This window comes from Protopterus annectens, chromosome 2.part0 (assembly GCF_019279795.1).
Source record: "Protopterus annectens isolate FY-2018-M chromosome 2.part0, PAN1.0, whole genome shotgun sequence".
Lineage (NCBI taxonomy): Eukaryota > Metazoa > Chordata > Ceratodontiformes > Protopteridae > Protopterus > Protopterus annectens.
Window position 1 is genome coordinate 405144448 of NC_056728.1, and position 24837 is coordinate 405169284.

The window sequence follows — 24837 nt, forward strand, 5'->3', positions numbered from 1 at the left end:
TGGCTCTTTCTTGGTGCACAAACATTTTGCCAAACATCACACAAACCCACTGCTTATTGGTGTACTATGCAAATTGAACAATATATTGTATTACTTTTGTTTACTATCCATTTAGTGTTCATGACATGAAACTACATGTGGAAACAGAAAACAATGAAATCTCTATCCAAGAAAATGTCACATATTCACAATTCTGGCATCTATTACCTCCCACCGTGCACTGCAACCTTGGTCTCTCAGTACTTATTCACAAATATATCAACTACATTACATAAATTAATAACAAATGCGTTATATACCATGCACATCTTTAGAATGAGAACACACATTCAGATTTTCTGATACTTGCAGTAATGTGGACATCTCTTTGAATATAGTTTGTAAAGATGTCTCTTAAAAGTATTCCTGCACATTGGAACACAATCACCAAATACTACACATTGCATACTCATCAGTCTGATAACATGCAGAAATTGAAATATCCTGACAGTCAAACATACCTACACATTCATTTCATGCAGGCCTTCCACCATCTTATCTCCAACATCCAGTGCTGACATCATCCACTATAAGGTAGCCTGCAGCCTTGAAAAGTCAAACTTGTACTGTGGCACTTGCATAAAGTACTGAGTTATCTAGTCTGTGCACTTAGGTAGGTAGGGGTTCTGTTCTCATTGCAGTCAATTGGGAAGCATGTGTGTGTGTGTGTGTGTGTGTGTGTGTGTGTGTGTGTGTGTGTGTGTGTGTGTGTGTGTGTGTGTGTGTGTGTGTGTGTGTGTGTGTGTGTGTGTGTGTGTGTGTGTGTTTGTGTCTATCTAGTGAGTGAAGTATACGTGTGCATCCTACAGTTACCACTCCAATTCCATGGATTGACAACATTGTGACACTTGCACATGCATACACAGCCATTTCATGCAGGCTTCCCAGCATCTTCTCTCCAATATCCAGTGCTGATTTAATCCACTATAAGTTGTCCTACAGCCTTGAAGAAGTAAGACTTGTGCTGTGACACTTGCATAAACTACTGAGTTCTCTGGTTGTGTACTTAGGTTGTGATTCTGTTTTCACTGCAGCCATCTGGGAGGTGTGTCTCTATCTAATCAAAAGAGTATAAGTGTGTCTCTGACAGTTACCACTCCAATCCCATGAATTGCCAGGATTTTGACATTTGCATGTGCCTACATATCAATTTCTTGCAAGCCTCAAAACATCTTCACTCCAATATCCATTGCTGATATCATCCACTATAAATTGTACTGCAGCCTTGTAAAAGACAAACTTGTACAGTGGCACTTGTGTAAAGTATTGAGTTCTCTAGTCTGTGTACTTAGCTTGGTAGGACTTCTGGTCTCACTGCAGTCAACTGGGAGATGTGTGTATGTGTGTATTTGTGCACTTGCTTAACATTAGAGAGAGCATTATACAGCAGCATGTGGGACATTGCTATTACCATTTTCTTCTTACCAGACACTGATGATGTTGTCACTTATAAACTGCTGTCTGACACTCTCCAAGTCAGACTTGAGCTGTGGTATTTGCCTTAAATACAGAGTTTTCTAGTTAGTGTACTTAGATAGGCAGGGGTTCTGTTCTCACTGCAGTCAACTGGTGTGAGCATGAGTTTGTGCACTTGCTTGGCATTACAGAGATCATTTTACACCAGCATGTGGGACGCTCCTATTAACATTTTCTACTCACCAAACACTGCTGATATGATCACCTATAAATTGTTGTCTGACACTCTCCAAGTCAGACTTAAGTTGTAGTACTTGCCTTAAATACAGAGTGCACTAGTTGGTGTACTTAGATAGGTAAATGTTAGATGACACAGTAGTGCAGTGGTAGCATTGTCACCTCACAGCAAGAGGTTCTCCAGTTTGATTCTTGGCTGGGGTTCCTTCTGTGTGGGGTCTGCATGTCCTCCCTACATTCATGTGGGTTTCCTCCAGGTGCTCCTGTTTCCTCCCACTTTACAAAAACATGGGTCTGAAGGATTTCTCCCCAGGCCTCCACTGAAAATTGGCTTCATTCCATGTCAGACTTTCCCGGTTAACAAATGTTAAATAAATAAATAAAAGAAAATAAGGTAGGGGTTCTGTTCTCACTGGGGTGTATGTGTTTGTTCACTTGCTTGACATTAGAGAGAGCATTTTACACTGGCATGTGGGACACTGCTATTACCATCTTCATCTCACTAAACTGCTGATGCCATCAGCTATAGCTGATTTGCGGATGTGCAATATTCCCAACAAGGCAGAGTCAGAGACTGGCAAGTCAGGAACAAGTGACCTCATCCAATACAATAGAGATTACAGTGACAGGGCTTTCAGTCTATCCACATACACCATGGCATGGTTTGTAGGCCCTATATTTTCTTGGCTAGAAATCCCTGGGGTTTCTTCAGCTGCTGCAGGTGTCTGGTGAGGGAGCATTATACTCTATTAGTGTTCTGATGAGGTTTGAGTACAGTGCTGTTATATCATTCTCAGATCTGCATACGAGGGCCTGACTTATGAGGTGCAAGACATAGCCTTTCCATACCACTGTGAACACTTGGTGGTTGAAGTTCAGATTGCTACATACATGTGTTCCCATGTCTTGCACCCCTGAGTTTCAGCACAGGGGAGTGTTTTCAATGTTGTAATTAGTGTGGAATTCTACTTTGCAGAAAGCCAAAATAATGACACATTTTTGCATTTATTTGTAGACATGTCGCTTTGGCACCAATCAATTGCCTGTGTTGGCTCCACCTGTAATATGTTATCATCATTGGTGGACTCAATAATTGTACCCAATATGCAAGAATCAGCAAGCTTTGTATGCCAAAGACATATACTTTAGCTTGGACTATTGAGACATAGATTCCAAACAGAAAAGGGCCAAGCACAGATCCTTGGGCAATGCCAGTGGTGTCAGTTCTACTAACAGAGGTGATTCACCAGCTTTCACAGTACATGTTCTATCAGTGAGCCAATTGGTTAACCATCTAGTGATGTAAGGGAGAGTTTCATAATGATAAATGAGTGGGGGATTGTATCCAAACCCCAGGCCAGGTCAAGATAGGCAGTATGCACTGTCTTACCTTCATCCAGGCCTATCACACAGAATCAATGGGCTATGACAACATCACAGATTGCCTATAGCATGACTCAGAATATACATCTACCTGACATGGTTGGGTACTTCAACACACCCTCCACAAGACTATGCTCCTGTAAAGGAGTGTGCATCAACTTGCATCCATCTGAGCTGGTGTAACAGCACCTGACGCATGCATTTATAGACACATTCTGACTCTCCTCATCTGTGAGGTAGACCAACTTGCCATCATGGACTTTTTTCTAAATGGACATTAATAATATCCTGGCTGTGTGCAACAGACATGTATGAGTTGTTAATGTTACATCCTTATCTGTTACATCTGTTAGATGTCCTCAAAGAGGTGATCGAGGGCATGCATGATGACAACACTATCATCCTGTGGAGCTTGACCAGGCCAAGGTATTTGACACAAATCTACACTGAGGTATTTATTCAACTCTGTGGCCATAAACACCTATATCACCATGTGGGTAGACCACTGGATCACATACATGGCATATAAATATGTTGAAATGTGTGAAGTTATCTCAGGTCCAGTGATCAGGTCTATACGTCAGGCTGCCTGCTAGGCCATTTTGTGTCCATTACTTAAGTCACAGATGTCAAGAATGATATATACATACTCTGTCCAAACAACTGTCTGGAGGACTACAGAGTGTGTGCAATAATTGACTCCAACCATGATATTAGTAAAATAAAGACATCCTCAACACAAACCAAGGACTGCTGCCACAGCCATGACAACACATGAGGTGAAAAAAAACATGGGGGATTTGTTACATTATGAAAACAAATGCACAACCCAAGGATAATGTAGACACACCCTATAAGCAGACCAGTTGGTATGTGACCTGTGTCCTTGGGTAGATGTATGTGAAATGTCCACTATCATGTGGCCACAGATGTATCTACTCCCTTTTATATAACACAACTACTGAGTATGTAAAGGACATCCACATCAAAGGCCAGAATACCTCCATAGTTCACAGCCTTCATCACACTAATAACTAAGAACAATGTCCCCTTCTTCATGTACTTCCTTACATGTCTTCCAGTGATATATAACTGAAGTGTACCACAGTGAGCCGTCATGCATCTTATTGGCCATATAGGTATTCTTTTTGTTGCGTAAACATTATTGTCTGATGGTGCGAAACCCACATAAAGGTGTTATACCAGAAAAATGTGTGATACCTGTTTCGGTGAAGCACTCAGCACATAGCTATTTAACAACATTGATGGCATGGATTACATTTGTGGCAGCCTGGATTGTGCCATATATATGCCAAGCACACCAGTCAGCTAACCTAGATTTATCATAATGTCACATACAAGTATAGCAGTGCCCCTCCTAACACATCCAGCAGATGTTACAGTGTCAAGTTATCATAATGTCACATACAAGTATAGCAGTGTCCTTCCTAACAAATCCAGCAGATGTTACAGTGTCAGGACGGTGTGAGTGATTACCCTCATACATTGCTGACATGTCATAGTAGTTGTACAAGTGCATTTGTGCAGAACCATCTATGATCACTCAGAATCACATATGTTATGTCAGAGACATTGGATTACTGTTTGCCTTATTCTGATATTGTCCATGATTGTGCATGCTTCTTTTACTATTGTCCATGAGCCTGTAACTGTGCCCCACTTGTTGGAGACCTCTGTTGACATTACAGTCACATTCAGGCAAATCAATTTGCAGAGCTCCACAACATGCACCCAACCCCAATTTTATATAACATCCCTGATAGATGTCCTCTCCATTTTTCATGTCAGGATGCTTATATGACACAGACATCTTCTCCATTGTTATGTCACTTTGTCTGACAGTCACATGATATACATTTTCACTGTGCACTCTGTAGTGTACCATATTGATATGTGATTAGTGTTCCTGCTACAACTGTCTTCCATTTATAGATTCATAAGATCATAGATTAGTACTAGGTTAACTGCCCTTGTGGACTATTTTAAGCCTAGCCAATAACCCCATGTGAGAATAAAATCCTGCACCTTGTGTATGTAAGGTAAACACCTTAACCATAATGCCACACTCTCCACCTAAATAATAGCTGTTAAGCTATCAGTCTGCAGACTATTACAAGCTTACCCAATAATCAGGGGTCAGAATCAAACCCTGCACCTTGCATAAGTGAGGTAAAGCCCTTAACCATTATGCCAGTCCTACCCACCTTCATCACACCAATTGAGTACAATGCAACCTTCTTCATATACCTCCTTAAACATCTTCCAGTGATGTGTAAATAAGGTGTACCATATTTCCCACAGTGAGCTGTCATGCATCTTAGGAGGGAGACAAGGTACATGCCATCATCTGCTGTACATTACAATGTTTCACCTGTCCTCTTTCCCTGTGGTCATCCCTACAATCCATGTGTGTGTCCCTATTCAATACACACACTTCCCCTGACTGTTTATTTTAAATGGCAGTCCATGTACCCTTACAGATCATTTACACAACTTTTGTACAGAAAGCCTATAATGGGATTCCACACGACTCCTGTCCTGTACTGTGTTTGGATAGCTTTATGTCAGATTATCGAAGTTCTGAAATTTTGAAATTCATATGGCTGAGACCATATGATTGAACTTTCGGAACTTTGAAAATTAAAAAAAAAAATAAATAAATAAACAAAAAATTCTATTTTTAACATTTTTGCAGGGGGGCAAGCCCCCCTCTGCACCCCCCACAACCCCTGATAATTAAATATACCAACTCCAAGATTGCACTACATTGTGTAAAAAGGTAAATTTCCCATTCTGTGTGGTAGCTCAATCTCCATTCAAAATGTTCGAAGTTTCAAAACTTTGATCATATGGTCCCAACCATACGACTTTCAAAATTTGGAAACTTTAATCTGATAGGGACCCGTTTGGACCATATATATTACTTCATAATCAGCCCTGGTAATCATTGTGGCATTCCACATAATCCTGCTAACCTAGTTTGCTCTAAGGTAAGCAAGTTTCCTGGCCAGAACCACTGTTGCTAGCCATGAAACTGTGCTTGTTTACGTTTAAACATGGTGTGAGGCATGAATATGTAATCACCACTCTGCTCAACGGGCAAACACGTAAACTCCATGTAGGCTTCACGCAAAGCCTAGAAGGAGTTTATTGAATCCTACCAAGTAATTATACAGAAAAAGAAAGATCATTAATTGCACAATATTTTATATAGGAAGCAACATGCATCCCATACTATTATAATAAATTATGATGATGCAACATGCAACAAAAAATGTTTATAATAATATAGGTACACTTAAGCAGTGAAAGAAGCATTGCAGATTCACTGGTAAATAGTGTACTATATAAATAATAAAAAATAATGGTGCTGTATAACAATATTAATAATAATAAAAATAATGATAATAAAACAAAGGAGAGAGGTTCTTTAGTAAGCAATAGGCAGGTGAAGTGATGGTGGGCAGAGTAAGAGAGCAAAGAAAGAGTAAAGTGTGAGGAGCGAGAAAGAGATGAAGTAAGAAAGAAAGTATGGGGTGAAATGAGAAAAGTAGTAGAATGGAGAGTGTTCATTTGTAGATAAGCAGAATAGAGAACAAAGAAGAATTTATTACCATGAGTAGAATAATTATATATGTAGCCTATGGAAATAAAATACATTAATAAACATTAGTTATGGAGTGGGTGTCAAAAGTATCCATACTTATCAAATCATTTCCATTGTTCAGTTGTTGTATGATTTTAAGGAGATGATTGACAGCTCTGATTTCTTGCAGTGTCGTTAGCTCATGGCCAAGGTTCATGAAATCTTATTTCTGCCATGACTAATGAGTAAGAATGCTTGATTCATAAGCTCTCATCTGTGCATGTATGTTTGTAGATAGAACATTTAAAGTGTAGACGATTCTTAACAATATGGTAATGCTGTTCACTTATCAGCTTATAGGTCAGTAAACCAAAAGGGAGATTTGTTCTGCCACTTAAGGAAAGCCAGTTTGACTTGGCAAACATTTGGCAGTGGTGTCCATGAAGAGTGCTTAAGTGAATGTATCAAAAAAATTATTCCCTGTGTTTTGGTATATTTCTTGGTTCCTGATAGACTGATGTGCTATAAGGGCAAGGAGTATTCTACCCTATGGAGTAGTACCCCAGTGACAAGTAGCCTGCCTGGCTTCTTTAGTTAGTAGATGTGATATTCCTTAAGCAATTTTAGTTGGGTAAGAGCCTTTTGTTACTGTTGTTCTGTGTGTGGTAAGGACAGCATTTGACTTACCAAGATTAAATTTGTTGTTCTATATTTGAAATTGATTGTTTATATGAGTCAAGGATACTGTGGGTTAGAGTTTTAGATTGCCTTTTATTGGTTCCAAACATTATAACTCTGGACTTTCTGTCTTTCAGAGAAAGTCTGTTAGCTTAAATCCAGTTTTAGAGGTTTTCAATGTCCTGCTGAAGAAAAGTTGTGATCTGCTGGGCAGACCCCTCAACTGTCCCCACTTTGGAGGTATGCCCCTACTTTCATGCTTGGATTTACACCTTCACACAGTTTTCTGAATTCCCCTTCATCGCACTTGATATTTAAAGCTGTCTATTAATCAGAAAACCACACTACATGACTAACATTCTAGTTGCACCAATAATTTAAAAAAGAAGACACACTTCTTACATCTTCCCTTTTCAGAATCAAAAATAAATTACCTTGTGTGGTAAAATTTTACAACACAGTTCATGAGCATCAATAGATTTTACACTGTATGTTTGACTGTGTACTTATATTTTTCCATCATTGTTGTCATTCTGTTTTCTAAGCATGTATTTCTGAGATACATCTCGCATTCCTACTGGAAGTGAGAAGAGTTATGTACTATTTGGCATTCAGATTTTACACAATTAGATGTCCAGATTCAGTGCTGGATGTTTCTACTTTTCACAGGCCTTTGCACCTATTTTCAGCATTTACGGGTTGAGGGCTATGCTGCTGGGATGATGACGCTTTCCAGGAGACAACTGTATCATCTGCCTAGAACAATACAGTTGAGGTTAGAGATGTTTTTTTTTTTTAATTTCTCCAAATCTTTTGGGTTTCTAATGCCATGATGTGAATGGACCCCATTCCTAAGTCAAAGTATGATTAAAGTTCATGAAATCAGTATTGTTTTAGTCTTTGATGTCATCCAGAAGTGCTCTTTGCAGCACCCGCAATGTGCCCAGTAATGACTCCTTCTGCAATTCATATAGAGTTACATGTATTGGTAATATATCTAAATACGATTGTAGATTCTTTTTATAAGACCATTGCTCCAACTACTATTCGGACTGCCTGGTTATCTTTCTTCAACACTGCTCCCGTTTCTGCCTGCAAATTCTGATATTTTATGACTTTGTCTCTCTGTACACAAGACACTGTATTCACTGGGTGTGGTGATTTCAATGATTAATGCTACATTTGCCTTCTTTTCATGGACTGCTATATCTGGTTTTCTAGCATCTATCTTTTGAACTGTTGGTAATGGATGATCCCATGTGATGTAAACTTCATAATTTTCTGTGATGCTTTGTGGCTCATGTTTCCAGTGTATTTCAGCCATTTCAGTACCATTCTCTCCCCAGTACGGCTAGTATTTTTATGCTATTGCTGGCTGGAACTGGGGAACTGTGACATGCAGATCCACCCCCTGTGTCCTAGATGCATGTGAACTGTACCGTCTCATTTTGACATCTATTTATCTTCAAGTTGTAGCCTCTTTCAGGGCTCCACTGTAAAGACATTGATGTTCCTCTATCTCAGGGTAGAAATGCTCCATCCTCCCCTGCCATCTCTGCCATGCACCCCACTAATTAAACCTAAGTTGCTTTGGTTATAGTCATGGCTTTATCCCTCTGTGCCTCCACAGTTGCATTTTAAAAGAGTATGGTTAATATACTTGTAATAGTAATAGGATAATGTATTTAAATGGTAATTAAATTACTTTCTGTTACAAGCTTTAAAATAGAAATAAAGGTAGGCTTGATAAGTGAGGAGGACACACCTTTCAATTTTTTTGCTCAAGAATTTGGGACAAAACCTAAAATTAAAAAAAAATGATTGTAATTCACTTAAAAAGTTTATGATTTTGCATCAGCATGCATTTTTCTAATAAATAAGAAATAAGAAACTCTAATGTCTTGCATTATTTACTGACCATAATCCTTAGTAATTTAACAGAAAATCAAATATTTTATGAGACAGGGCAAAATCTGAGTTAAAATCATCAGCCTTCTGCAAAATCGGGGAGGGTTGAGAAGAGAGCTATGACTGAGTGTCTCTGTAGGGGTAGGTGTAGTTGCATAATTGACGGTATGGTAGCAGGGGTGAATATGTAGTACAAGGGGTTACATGAGTTATTATCAAGTCCCTCAAGAGCATCAGTATTTAGCTTATAGGGTTTAGTAATAGTATTATTAATTATACTTTGATTTGCTATGTTTTATATCATTCCAAAATTGTTCAGGTTGTCCCTAAAGCTTAGTTTGCATGTTTCTACAATAACCCTCCTTTGCCTTAATAGTACTAATTCCATCTGACTTTTTGGGGATTTGCATTGATTTTGATCACCAGTGTTGTGTGGGTCCTGTTACCCAACTGTCTGCAAGTAATTTCCCTGTTTTGCTTGTTGGGGAATAATCCATGCAGCTTTAAGTGACTTCAGCCTTCTAGCTTTTAACGGATGCAGCTTATTCTGTATTGAAGAAAGGGGATTTGGGAAAACATTCACCGAGTTATATTTTTAGGGGAAGTTAGTTAATATAATGTCCAGCAGAGACAATATGTTGGACATGTTGTTGAATATATGTTTTTAACAAGCTGTGTTAGGCCTCTGGCAAGTACACAGGCATTTGGTATGTTATGCAGTCATCTGGAGTAATCAACATTAATGTCACCCATAATTATAACTTCTTCTTTGTTAAAGGTAGGATTTTGTCAAGGGTGATTTGAATTATTTTGCTGGAAAAGTTAGGATATATATAAATTGTGGTGATAGACACTTAAGCATGTTTAGCTGTAATTACCTGAATTAGGATATAATCTGTGTAGTACCATCCAGACAGTTCACATGGTTCTCATATATTGCACACATCTAAACTGTACTGGTATTTCATGCAAAGTGACTTTACACAAAGTTTTAGACTTTGTAGGTGCACTTGTAGAAGCATAGCAGGTTCAACCAGCACCCTGGGCCAGTATTGTGAACCAGTGCCCCACTGCCTTTGCCCTTCCATTGAAGAGCAACAAACAAAAAAAAAATACAATTTGCTTTAATAAGCCAATAAGCAATTGGCTTATTGCAGTTAAATCTATGCCCTCCCATCACACTTCCATTGAAGAGGAAAAAAAAAAAAAAAAAAAGGCAGACGTTCCTTTTACTAGCACACCAACAAGGTGGCCAGATGCATGACACACTGTCCTTCCTCCTGCCCCAGCCATTCAGGTTCCCTTTCTGTGCCTTGCCCCCAACCCTCTCATTTATGCCCTGTTTGCATACACCACTGCCGTGCTTATGCTTTGGTTAAAAACAAACAAGAAAACATTTCTCCTTTTTAAACTGTAGCAGATTGCTTGCTAAAGTTAAGACTGTCCACGGAGTGCTACAGCACACAGGTTTGACAGCAAATGCAATACCGGCTTTTAAAAGCCAGTTGCCCCAACCTAACTATGCCAACTGTCTGCATGTAGGCATGTACAGAGTTCACTCTATAGAAATATTATGCCATCTGATATTAGGCCACTTATAAAGGTGTGTGTTGCACTGGATACTGAATATGAAGTGAAACCATGAAAGATGACCCCATCTACAAACCACAGACAGTGGTAAAGATGGCATACAATACTGTGCATGCAAACACATAATTTGCTTGGAGAGGTTTTCAGTTAACTTAAGGGAAGCCTGGACTGTTTAGACACATCCAGATGCATTGCAGTATTCATGCTAGACCTGCAGGCAAATATTTGTAGTTTCCTCCATGTTACATAATGTAATTGTCCAAAAGCAACTTCAGCAGCAGAGAACATTCTAGGACAGGGCCCACCATATTTGTTTTTACAACAGTGGCAACAGACAGGAGCAGCACAACCATTAAGAGAAGAAACAGTCATCAGCAGGACCCCAAACAGGGCCGAGATGGGCACAATATATATCAGCACTGACAAAGCATTGGCATCATCTGGTCCACGACTATGAGACTTGAAATAGTCAGCATTGAATAAAATGATTCATGGTCATGCTCAGGCTATACAATACAGTGTATGGACTGGTCACTATGCATCAGATATTACTTTACCATGGGCTATAGTGTAGATAAAGTGAAGAGACGGCTTCCCATGGAACAAGTTGTTGGGGGCACAATTGTCATTTTGGTTGGTGGGGCACAAGTGCCATGTCGACTTTTATAAAAGAAACCATGGGTGATACTGTGGTTTCTTTAATGAATACTTATATTACATTTACATGCAGCTTGCAACTGTTATGGCATGGAGTTTTGTTATAGTTGCAGTTTAGACTGGAAGATGTTAGTAGTCTTTTTTTGGAACTCAGATTTGGGTTGGGGACAACAGTCTTGAGAGTTGCACAGGGTGTGAGATGACCTATCTCTGTTTCACACCTTACCAGGTCAGAATAGGGAGGGTGGAGCATAGCCATCATCATTTGCACAGGTGGAGGGAGGAAAGTGACATGCAACTGCAATGCTATCATATGTGTCATGGACCTGGGAGAGTTGGATGTAATAACAAAGCAGTCACTTTGCAGGTTGTGATGAGTCAGAAGTTGAATTCTCCAGTGGTAGGATGGAGCTTCCATACTGTGAACATTAGGAAGATTTACTGTGTTGGCCTGGAATCTCAGGGTTTCATATGATCCATGGCAGGAATGGTACAGAATCAAAGGAGTGTGCATTTGCACTCTAACATGATGTGTTATGTTGGGAGCCATTGGATGTATGGTGTTTCCAGTCAGTACAATAGCCAAGTAAAGACATGATGTCCCATCTATCCAGAGGTAATATTGATGGTTTAGAACTTTAGGAGCAAGGTTGTGCCATCAGGTGAGGGGTCATAGCAGTTAATCCAAAGGAACATCTGTGACATGTACGAGAGACCAGCCTTGGACAGGTGTGATGGCCCCTGTGGCCAGAATTGACTGCAATGTTATGTCAAAAATGGTCTGTGCCATCTGGATATGGCTGGTCTGCAAGCAGCCATCTTGCATCTGTACATTTTCATGGTCTTGGGCAGTAAAACCTCCAGAGGCAGAGTAGTGGACAGTTACCATCTGCCTCATAAATGCACCGGTAGATGCAATGTCAGCCATCAGTGACCTGGGGAACAGCGTATCCCTGTCTCTATACTCCCTGTCACTATGCCGGTGCTGCATATCATTTTACAGGCCATGCAGTTGCTTCATGTCATCTTGCATATCACACAGCACACTCACCATCTCCAGAGTGTTGTAGGTCACAGCTGTATATGCCAGGACCACTGACCTGCACTTGTTCTGATTAATGGCACATGTTCCACCATGTCAGGCATGTTTAGCATGTTGGTGATGCCACATACCAACTCACATCTCCCCGTGTGGGTGTATGTCCATGTTAGTGGTAGTACAGTTCACAACTGCCATCTAGGATGGAGATGCCCTTGTTATTTATGTGCAGTTTACAGTTACAGGATGTCAAAAAATACTGATGAAGCTGGGGTTTCAGTATGACTCTTCTCTGGGTCCTTATATGTGGCGGCGTGTGTGTGTGTGTGTGTGTGTGTGTGTGTGTGTGTGTGTGTGTGTGTGTGTGTGTGTGTGTGTGTGTGTGTTTGTGCTCCCCACTGCTAATGTTCCTGCCAGTGTTCTTGTGTAATCAGAATGTGCCACATCCACGCTGCTATCATTGTGAGTCACAGCTGACCTGCTGACATTAGGTATGTGCTACTATCTTATACTGGGCTCTCCAGAAACAGAACCTATGAAAGTCTAAAAAAAAATATACCTGTGGCAGCACTGTTTAAATGGACTCCCAAAAAAGACATAATGCTGCATGACAGAATCTGTGAATATGATATCAATACCTACATGCCTTGTTGTGCAGGGAGTTGTAGTTCTAGACCAGAGCTACCTAGAGAATAAGTATGAAGAAGCTTCTTGCTGAATTAGTCCCACATCCCCTACAGACATTTATGCAGTCATCACCCACACAGCTCCCATATCTAAGCCACCAGTGAATACATGGGCCTGTTCTCTATCCTCAGAGAGAGAAACCAGGAACTCCTCCAACTCTGTCAGCTTCTTCTTTGCTGGTGTTCTACCACTTGTGGTGGACATGTCCTTAGCAATTTTCCATGACTTGTTCTTGGGTTACTAATGTCCTGTTCCTTATTCTTGGCATGTAGTATCATATTAGTTATCCTTCACCGAACCTGATGTAGACTTCTGTTATAGCCACCCCACACCACTGATTTCCTGTATCTCCCCTGTCATACCCAGTACCAAAAAAGCTTGTATATATTATCTTTTGCCTGAGTGCATGTGCCATTTATGCCTAGGTCCTGCATAGTGAATGTTTCTATTTGCTGCCTCTGTCATGGGCCCATGACAAAATGTATAGACCTCGGGGATACACTATCAGTTAGTGTATGTGCATGGATGTGTTTGGCTGCTCCATATAAACACATGCTGCACCCCACCACCTAAGGTGCCCACTTACCTGCCCTTAGTGCTCTATGATACTTTTCCTCTGTTTCCTTTACATACTGCTGTTATGGGTTTATTATCATGACACCCCTACCTGTTTCAGCTCACTGAATCTCTAAAATAGTCTGCAAACTCTGCCTCTCCCTCCACATAATATACATTGTCATGCCTTACCCAATGTACGGGGCTACTATGTCTTAAGTGGCATGTCCTTCCATCTGTGAGCATTGTCTCAGTTATACCCACCCCCATAGCCTGAAATGACAGCAGTGTAGCACTATAGTTCATTCTCACATCTGCAGCAGTTTCTTGTATGGGTCTCCTTTTCTGTCACCCACCATGGGTATTCAGTGTAGAATAAGGTTACACTATCAGGCATCTTGACATTTTTAGTATGCCTGTTATCACCTTTAAAGTCCGGTGTCCTAATGCAGCAACCTCCTCACTCCACCGTTGCTTGAAGTAGTACCAGAGGTGTCCAATGTGATCATGTAGAATCAGCTGCATAGGCTGGTGACACCTGAGATATACTGTCAGCTCAACACCAGCCGCATAACAGTGGAGCACCTATCTTCTAGCATGAATGATTGAGATGCATGATATGCAAGCCTGGTCATAAGCCTTCCAGAAGCATAGCTTACACATGATTCTAGCTCTGTAGGTGACGTATGACTGAGTGGGTTGGCCTCTGGGCTGATGAAGCATCCACACCATCTTTTACTCTATACTCCATCAGTGTGTTGCATCACTTTGTGTGTAATTCTAAATTACACTTTTTTTGTCCAAACATCTCCAGCACCAAGTATTCATACTCTGCCTGTCTGTGTCCATCTATTGTTATCCCCATCTTTTGTGTAAACACCACTTGTGTCTGTGTTTTATGTTTGTTTGTGCACTCTGCAGCATTTCCTTCTTAATCTGTCTCTCCCATAACCTTTCCTCACTACCATCCCAGGCTACCCTCCTCTTTCTGCATGAAAAATTAAAGCCTTTTCCACAAAAATACCTTTCTTCTTCCACCCCACTGTTTATTCCATAGGGTCACCCTTCTGTGTTTTACCCTGCTTGCTATAACCCCCTTTCTAGCTACCCAATCTCCCCCTTTCCTCCCTATTTGTATGATGAACTGAGTTGACACTTTGCTGAGCTGGCTGTACTTGGCCTGACTGCCACTAACCATTTGACAGTGTGTAAGAGCTCACAGGTACATGTATTCTTGGGCATACATTCTGTAATGAATGTCAGCCACTCCAGTCATGCACACTTTGACAGCATGACTTCTCCATCCACTAAACCTGTCTAATGGCAGTTGGAGCTTAAAGCATCGCCACTAATTTCTGATGCACTCCATTCCACTACCTATATGTTTTCTGCAAGCCCTGAATCATATCTAAGCAGTCATAGACAGCATCATGCTCTGTCCTATCTAACTAGTCATATTGTCTAGTTTAAGTGTCGTCATGTTTTATTCTTTACATTACATGCATAATGTATAACATTTTTACTTGTCTGTAAATTATGTTAGTAGCTGTGCAGTGCAATATATCAGCCAGCTGTATGCTAATTTCCTTAAGTATGCATTCCTGCATAGGGTCTGAAAACTAGCCACTGTGATCAGTGCTGTACCCTTGTTAAGTGCTGGTGGCAATGACTATGGCCTGGGTTACTCGATAGTGCAAACAAGAATAGGAGCATCCATTTTGCGGTGTGTAGGTGTGCTCACTTAGATGTAGCTTTGTGATTGATCCTCAGCAGAGGCTTCTAACACATGGTTGAGAGGGAGGAGTTGTTAACAGGGGGAGCAGGCTGAGGCTGAACTGCATGTGGAAGCACGAATGATACAACATAACCCATTTAATGCTTTTCCTTGGGACAGTGCAGGCACATGAAGGAGGTAGGTCCATAAGGGTTAAATTCTCCCTCACAGTTATATGATGCTACCCCAGGAAGCCAGGAAGCCTTGACTTCCTCAATGGTCTGAACTTGCATCAGAACTAATGTGTGGGTTGCTAAGATGGACTGGGGTAGACCTGGGAAATGAGGATAAGCCCTGGTAGCTACTGGTGGTCAGCTGTTGGGAGCCAAAAGGACACAAGCAAAATGTCTCTAACATGGTTAGCAATTTTGAATGGATGAATGAATGAATGAATGAATGAATAAACAAATGAAGTGTAATAAATCCTGTTTGGCATGTAGGGGAAGGCTGCTTGTTGAAATATAATATATGTAGCTGGCCTTCATTCTTATTGTTTAGCTGTATTCTTTCTGTCCAACAGTACTGCCACAATTCCATATATTTGTAAAGTGAAGCTGAATGTAATCTATACCCAGCTGCTAGTTCTGCAACAATTACTCACTGATTGGTCTAATGTGTCTATTGGTGTTAGATTGCTAGTTAGCTTGGTAGATTTTATATATACATGTGTACATCAATAGATGTGTATATGTGTATACACACATATTCACATAAATAGGTGGATAGATAAACTTTTTATCTAGCCATGACATTTTTACATCCAAAATATGTTTCACTTATATAAATGTAGGACATTATAATGCATTGCGACGTAACTACAGTAAACAAAACTGGCGGCTTATTACAACATAATATGCATCACTTCTGCAAAATAAACACACACTAACAGTTTTTCCAACAGCAGCAGATGGTGAAAGTCAAAGACTACGTTATCCCTAACATGTAATAACTATGTTTTATTAGATACTTCCACCACTTGTTCACAACAACATACTATGACTATGTGTAAAAAGGATAGCATTCACAGTCATATACTCCCAAACTGAAATAATATAACTTTAACTGTGTAAACATTTCTAAGGCAAAAGTTTTGCTTCTTGAAAGGTTGAAGTTTTTCTTTAAACACACAGTTCTCTTATGTTTCCATGACCACATATGATAGTCTGTCTCAGGGCGTACTGTTTAACTGTTTGCCATTCAGATGGTACATTATCAAAAATAGTCTGGATTTTAACATTCATGTTTACATACAGTATGTAAGACAAAATTAGGCCCAACATGCACTGCTATTTAAAAATATCCCATCCAACCATGTGATATGCTGATGCTGTGGGGGCATTTGGGGTGATAATTTGCCATGGACATGACAGTATTTTAAGTTATGCTGATCTCCATGCTAATGGATTATACTTTAATCATCATCTCTTAAGACATCTATAATCTTTTACCATAGTGTGTGTGTGTGTGTGTGTGTGTGTGTGTGTGTGTGTGTGTGTGTGTGTGTGTGTGTGTGTGTGTGTGTGTGTGTGTGTGTGTGTGTGTTGGTTAAGCTACATGTCAGGACTGCTACTTTGATTCTTCTTGGAAGTCTTATGGCAGTATGACCACGGATTATCGATTGATTGGAACCACGGGAAATTAAACCTGCATCAGTCAGATCACAATGGTGTTGCAAGACATCCTACAAAATACATTTTGCCTTAAAGCAGACTTCTGATAAATAATGATATTATGGACTCTATGCAACTCACATCTTGTGAGATACACTGTCATAAATCAGTTTAAATGATTAAATTATGATTCTATCCAATTCTGTGTTTCAGACCCATAGTAAATAGACTAGATCCTGGGCCAGGCAACATAAAAAGAGACAACAAACAGCTGCAGTCCTACTAGACTGTCTCTTGGGAATTGCAAATTAGATAATTTAGAAAGCCGTAGAACAACATGCAATTATTGGACTGCCTGAAGATACAAAAGATCCTGATCTGCTCATCTTCATAACCAGTATGAGTACAACTCATTTATAGTTAGAAACTAATGCTATGTTTACACTCAAAGCAACCAAACTACACAGTAGAAACACAGTCTTACAGCAAGAAATATACAATTTTCAAAGAAGATTAAAGCAATGACACTTTAATGAGCGTCATCCTATAGTCTTGGGTCTGTGTTTCTCAATCTTACTTTACTTACTGTATGACTCTAAGAATGTAATTTAACCAGAGAGTGATCTTGGGTCTTTCTTAAAAGGAAACACATATGCCTAGTGAGTTTACCAGGTTAAAAAAAGTGCTTTTGTATAAAATCCAGTACATAAGAAAGGGCAAGCAAACATATTAGACAAATCAAATGCATTCCGACATCATGGCCCAGACACAAACCAATGTTATGTACATACATAACCATGCATAATTGAATGAACACATGCTTGTACACCTGCAGTATTAAATTAATAGACAGTATGTGTATCCAGGGGAATACACACGTGCACGTGCACACACACACACACACACACACACACACACACACACACACACACACACACACACGCACGCATGCACACGCACACACACACACACACACACACGCACGCACGCATGCACACGCACACATACACACACACACACACACACACACACACACACGCACGCACGCATGCACACGCACACATACACACACACACACGCACGCACGCATGCACACGCACACATACACACACACACACACACACACACACACACACACACGCACGCACACACGCACGCACACATTTCTTTTCATTCCCATTCCCTTCTCTGCTAATGCTGCAATGTTTCAGATAAAAAAACAAATGCTAGAAGTTTCTACTCACGAGACCATGAAGGATGTATACCTTTTCTGGTAGGTTAATATATGTCATCGTCAAAGACATAAAGTAAGTGCTATTAGCTCTCAATTTCTAATAATTTGATATATCTTGCTTTTCTTACTAAGTTTTAAAAGTTTTTATCTTACTTAAAAGCATATAAATCTGTGTTAACAAAAGAAGTAGCACTCTCAGTATTAGCCAGTTCATCTCGGGTATAAACCTGACAACCACTACTGCTGATTTTGTTACTCTTCCCCTCCCACAAATAATCACCTTCTGGAGTGTTTGTTGCATATAAAACATGCAGCCTGCAAAGGAATGTTGCTCAGCCTGGAAGAATGGCAAATATATATCTGAAAAGTGAAAGTATTGCTTGCACTGAAGATAATCCAATGCAATTTAAACACGACTTGTGTTCTAACTAAACTGAGCTGTTTTTCTCTAGCACCCCATTTGGTGATGAAACAGGTATGCAGAATAGGTAAAGAAAACTTAAGGCAGGTTGTATCTACATGGATGGGTAACTACCCTCTGCAGTATTTGGCCTTTAAGGTAGTGTTCTATAAAACAGAGGATGTAGCAAAAGGCTTGCACAAAGCAAGGTAAAGGAAGTCAAAGTACCACAAGGCAGAATAACACTATTGAAACCCACTGCATGAATAAAATTATTAAGAGAACATTGAATGTATTGAGGCAGCTGTAAACTTTGTGTAAGTGTTTTTGTACAGAAGGTTCTGCATCAGATACTGCCAAATCTGAAACTGCAGTTTAAACTTCTGCACAAAGAAACATCCTTTATATTTCTCAGCAGGGTCCCACAATAATGACTTACAGTCTAGCTCTGCTTTCATTCTCTGAATTGTTTGCTCTGTAGTGAAACTAACAATCGTCACTCCCTTCATCTTCTTTAGAGTCTTACTCATATAATCACCCAGTCAGCAGTTTATGGCTTTAACCATGGCTGGCTGTTTTTTTTTTTTTTTTTTTTTTTTTATTTTATCACAGTATTAAGCAGCTACCTGGCTCCACTGGGTAGCAGTTAGGGCTGTTGACGTTAATGCGTGCTGTGCAAAAGCAGAAATGCAACAAGTTTTGAAAAATAAACTAGGCTGATGTAAATAATTCCAGACAATCAAGTGTCTACTCCATTTCTGAATCTGATGCTTTTGTTAAACTTCAGTTTTGAATAATAATAATAATAATAATAATAATAATAATAATAAGGGAACAACAGTATTATTATTATTATTATTATTATTATCAGGAAAATAAACAACGTAGAGCAGAGTAGCAGTAAAATGCCCTCAGGACTCCACGCACATAATATCATAAATCGCCACACGTCTGTGTGTTCCAGCTACTGATTTGTTTACTTAACTGACCAGTCAGACAAGCTAATAAAGGAAAGGTGTGGCAAAGGGATACTAAAACTCATTAAGATTTAAACACTATATTGTCTGTTTAGACTGCCACACAAACCAGACAACTGTCCCACCCACTTGTGGTGTTTTCATACTTGCGTTCTGTAATAGCTCACGAGAGGAAGAGGTACAGTAAATTCATTAAGCATAAATTTCAGTGCAGGAGCTGTAATAACTCCTGCACTGTATTCATTTTTTATTTCCATGCATGCATAGAGTTCTGTGGATACATGGAAAGAATCTACTGCTTTTGCTACAATACGGTATAAGTTCAAAAGTTGATAGGTATAGTAGGCTAATGACCACTAGGGCCTTTTTAAGCTTAGGCATGCATCCAAAATCTCTGATAAGTTCTGCTAACCTTGGTAACCATAAGCAGGGGCTTGGGAAATTATACTTTTATAAACAGGTACCTGGGGAATGAACCATTTATAGGCTGCCTGTGTCCATTAACGACATAGGAGTGAAATCAGGAATAATGTTCCTGTTCCCCATCTAATTGACCAAGTTACACTTGAATTGGGTTAGGAAGGAACTCTGCTTCACATGGATGGGGAGACTGTTCCAGAAAAGGGATAGTCTCTGGGATAAATATCTGTCTTCCAGCGGGCCCTATTTATATCACAGGCAAGGTTTAAGTCTTTAGAACAGATAATTCTTGTACTCATTGTTTTGCCAACATGAAGCACATCCATCAGAGTGGGGTCTGATGATGACTTGCATGCCAGGCATAGACCTCCCCTCAGCAGCATTTAGGAGACAGAATACAGGGATAGGGCTTTGACGTGGTCTGAATAGGGCGTTTATACCCTGCTTTCTTTTAGTGAGTGAGGAACCTCTGTGGATGTTCCAATTGTTGGATACACCTGATTGGGTACATACCAAAAAGGCCGTTGTACTCAATGACAGGTCTGATGAATGCCAGAGGAAGTGGAACAATGATATCCTTAGAACCTAGAAGTGATAATTTTAAGTATAAGTTGCACAACATATAATGATATCCTCACTACCATAGATATATGATGTTCAAAAGCTAGATAACTATCTATTTGTGCCCCCAAGTCCCTGTCTACTGGGTCAACTCTTAGGGGGTTGTTGTCAATATGACAGTTAACAGAGGGTGACTGACATTCCAAAGGATACTATTATACATTTCCTGGAATTTAGTTATAGTCCATGACTCTTACACCAGTTATTTGTATGCGTCAGCCCTTCATGGAGAACATTAGTGTGAGTGGCGGATTCTATTAATGTTCCTAATTTGCAATAATCTGCAAGTCTGGTTAGCCAGAGGCCCTTGATGTTGGCTTTGACTTAGAGAAGAAGACGCCAAAAAGGAGCAGTCCCAGGACTGATCCCTCAGAGACTTTGCTGGTGACTGGCCTCTTTGTAGAGGTGGACTCCCCAATCCTACCTTCCTAGGGTCAATCTGTGAATCCACTGGGTGACGTAAGGGTTTATACCTAACTTCTTGAGTTTGTCAACAATGCTCAATTTAGGTATTGTGTCAAATACCTTGGCCAGGTCAAAGTAGGCAGTGTAAACCAATTTACTATGGTCAGTTGCTTTGGTGACCTTCTCAGAAAAGTCTACCAGGCTGAGTAGGCATGATCTACGCTTGACAAAACCAAACCAGGTTGATTCCAGTGCCTGGAGGTTTCATACGTCCTTACTAATTATTTCCACCATAATTCATTCTATGGCTTTGCGTATGAGATTAGTAATATTAGATGGTATTTTCTGAGGGCAGGGGTAAAGTTAGAGATGAATTTGTTTACCGGTAGGTTTGCTATATTCTGGCTCAGTATGAGGTGGCTGCATTAACAATGAGCTCTGCAAACAATTCTGTTGAAGTTGTGGACATAGCTAATGAATGCTTTGTGGCTGTCCTTGGCCTGGGAGGCCAAATTTACTCAGATTTAGCTTTGGTATTTACCCTCTGAGTTGTGTGTTTAGTTTATCCTGCTGCATCATACTCCTCCTAATTTTTGCCATGATTTTCTTCCTTCTGTTACACAGTCTACTGATGCTGTGATTCCACCAGGGTGACTTGCTTTTTTTTTTTTTTTTGTACTTATTCCTGGTGGTTTCAGATGCATTTGTGCAGCTATTAATATGCTTGTATAGGGTTCCTTTGAACAGTTCCATGTAGGCAACAATGGTGTCAGGGTTTAGGGGGGGCTTGAAATTTTGCCAGGTTATCACTTAATAGTAGGAACTTAGCCTTACAGTAGTTCCTGAACATCCAAGTGTTAACTGGGGTTCCAGATTTTAGTTTTACTTCACAGGAGACTGTTTTGTGGTCTGACCTCACCAGAGAGGACACTACATTGGGTGGGGGTGGGGGGAGCAGCATTCTCCGATATTAGTGAGGACTAGATCTTACTGACAACCTGGTCCAGATTGTGTTTACAAAATCCACAAATCTCTGTGGCTGCGCATTTGGTGTCATATATGACTCAAAATTAATAATGGGGTAATTAAATTCAACCACAGATATGGTATTGGGTTGGATGGTGAGTATTTCCATTAAGTTTAAATATATGTTATGGGTTTCCTGGGACGTAGAAGGGGGTCTACAGCTTACAAGAAAACGGTATTGGACCTTCCCCATAGTGATTTCAGCATGGAGAGGCTCAAGTGCATCATCCTGCTTGACCAGCCTTGAGGTATATTTATTTTTGATGTAAATCAATACTTCTCCATCTTTAATCACTGCCTGTGTGTAGCTAGTCTAAGTGTGTGGAAGGCATTATAGCCTTGCATTACCAGTGTGCTGTCCATAGCTTTCAGTGACGGCTCTGAGATTAGCATTCTCTAGGGTGAGGAGAGCTTTTAGGGAGTGGAGTTTCTTGTTTAGACTCCTAGCATTTAGCAGTAATGCCATTAGATCTTCTTGGTTTTGATTTGCTATAGTGGAAGTATTTTTAGTGTGACATTACCTAAAAGTGGCACTACGAGGGAGGACAACATTTTAGCAAATATTCAGATGCATAGAGGTGAGGGGTACAGAGCATCCCTGGCCAAACAGCATCATCTGTTGACCATCTGTTTCCATGCGGACAAATATTACAACCCTTAGAACTACACCAGAAACTAAGCCAATTATTAAAGTCAGTCACCTTCTGTTTGTGTTGTGGCACCATCTTTAGAGAAGGTGGAATGCTGCTCAACCTGTGACATATATTTTAAGAGCCCCATGATATCTCTCCTCATATATTCTAGGCAGGTACATCTCAGTTCATTTACAGCCACATGGACTGTGACTGCGTCATACACATATTTGTGGTCCAGTGACCTGAGCGTGTGTATAAAGTGGTTGATCCTGGCCCTTAATAAGCAATTGACCATGACTTTCTCTTTACGCATCATGGTGAGAATGACATCAGTGTGTCTCACAATGGAGTCTCCAATGGCCAGAATTTTGGATTGTGTGGTGGCTTACCCTTTGGGCTTACAAGTACAGGCTCCATGAGATGTGGCTATATGTGTTGATGTGTGCATTTGAAGCTGCTGAGGACATTTGTTATGTGTGCTTTGTCTAGGAGGTCTTTGGGGTTTATGAAGGTTGCAATTAAGATCCTCAGCATATGTGGGTCTATGTTTCTGCTTCCTGCTGTGTGTGATGGGTGCAGTGTATGTACTACTGACAACCTAATTTACATTAGGACTGCTTTTATGTGAGAGCTTTGCCTCCAGTGATATTGTGTAAATACATCTCTTGCATACCTTACCCATTTGCTTAAGAATTAGCTGGTTGTCAGTAAAAATAAGGCAATTTCTACAGTGCCTTAGGATACCCATATCCACCAACCTGTTAACAGAGAAAGTGGGAAAGTTCATAATACATGGCAATGGTGAGAATATTAAGTCAGGACTATCTGGTTTATAACTCCTGGGGAAGTGATTGTCACTGTGCAGACTAGTTGTCCTGAATACAACTAGGTATTGCTGAAATTAAGAGTATTTGGACTAAAAAAAAATATTACCTGAAACAGCTGGACATGCCTTTGGCCAAATATGAAATGATATAAAAGTTCAGCTGTGTGTGTGTGTGTGTGTGTGTGTGTGTGTGTGTGTGTGTGTGTGTGTGTGTGTGTGTGTGTGTGTGTGTTTGTGTGTGTAGGGAGACTATAGCTTAGCAGCCTAATAGCTACAGCCACCCCCTAAACTATACCCTAAACAAGAATTCATTAAACCTCTGTCAGTCAGACCACCAGTATTCAACCAACAAAATTAATGTAAGTCAGCAAACTGGCAACACAAAATTAAAAAAGCTTTTCTAAGAAGATCAATCTAATCAATACCCAAAACAGATTATTGAGTAAATCCCTATATATACATATATATATATATATATATATATATATATATATATATATATATATATATATATATATATATATATATATATATATATATATATGTGTGTATACAGAGAGAGAGAGATATCAAATTGATTAAATAATGAAGAATAAGTTAGATATTAAATACATGTATTTATTTATTTTATTTTACCTACTGTTTTTTTGTTTACAGGACAGTTTGAATGGGCACAGGGCTCATTTTCAGTGGAGACCCAGAGAAAAGCAGTTTACAATTGTAATTTGAAAGTTAACATTTCAAGTCAGGAGAAACAGTATGATAGAAGTGCATTAAGATTTACACATGTTAGAGTACAGTTAAATCACATCAATAATATATAATCAAGCAAGGGATGGCTTTTCACAGCATTAAAGTTTTACATAGATTAAGCAGCATCAAAAACATTTACATAATAAACAAAGCTAAATAAAAAAAAATTATATCATGAAGCAAGGAATGACACTTCCATAGCATTAAAGTTGTACATAGTATTAAACAGAGTTGTATGTAGATCTACGTTGGAAGGACCAGTGACAGAGGTGAACGTTGTAAAGGTGTTGTTTCTTTTTAGATTTAAAAGGAAGTTTGGATTAACTTCCTTTAGCTGAAGTGGAATGGAGTTCCAGATAT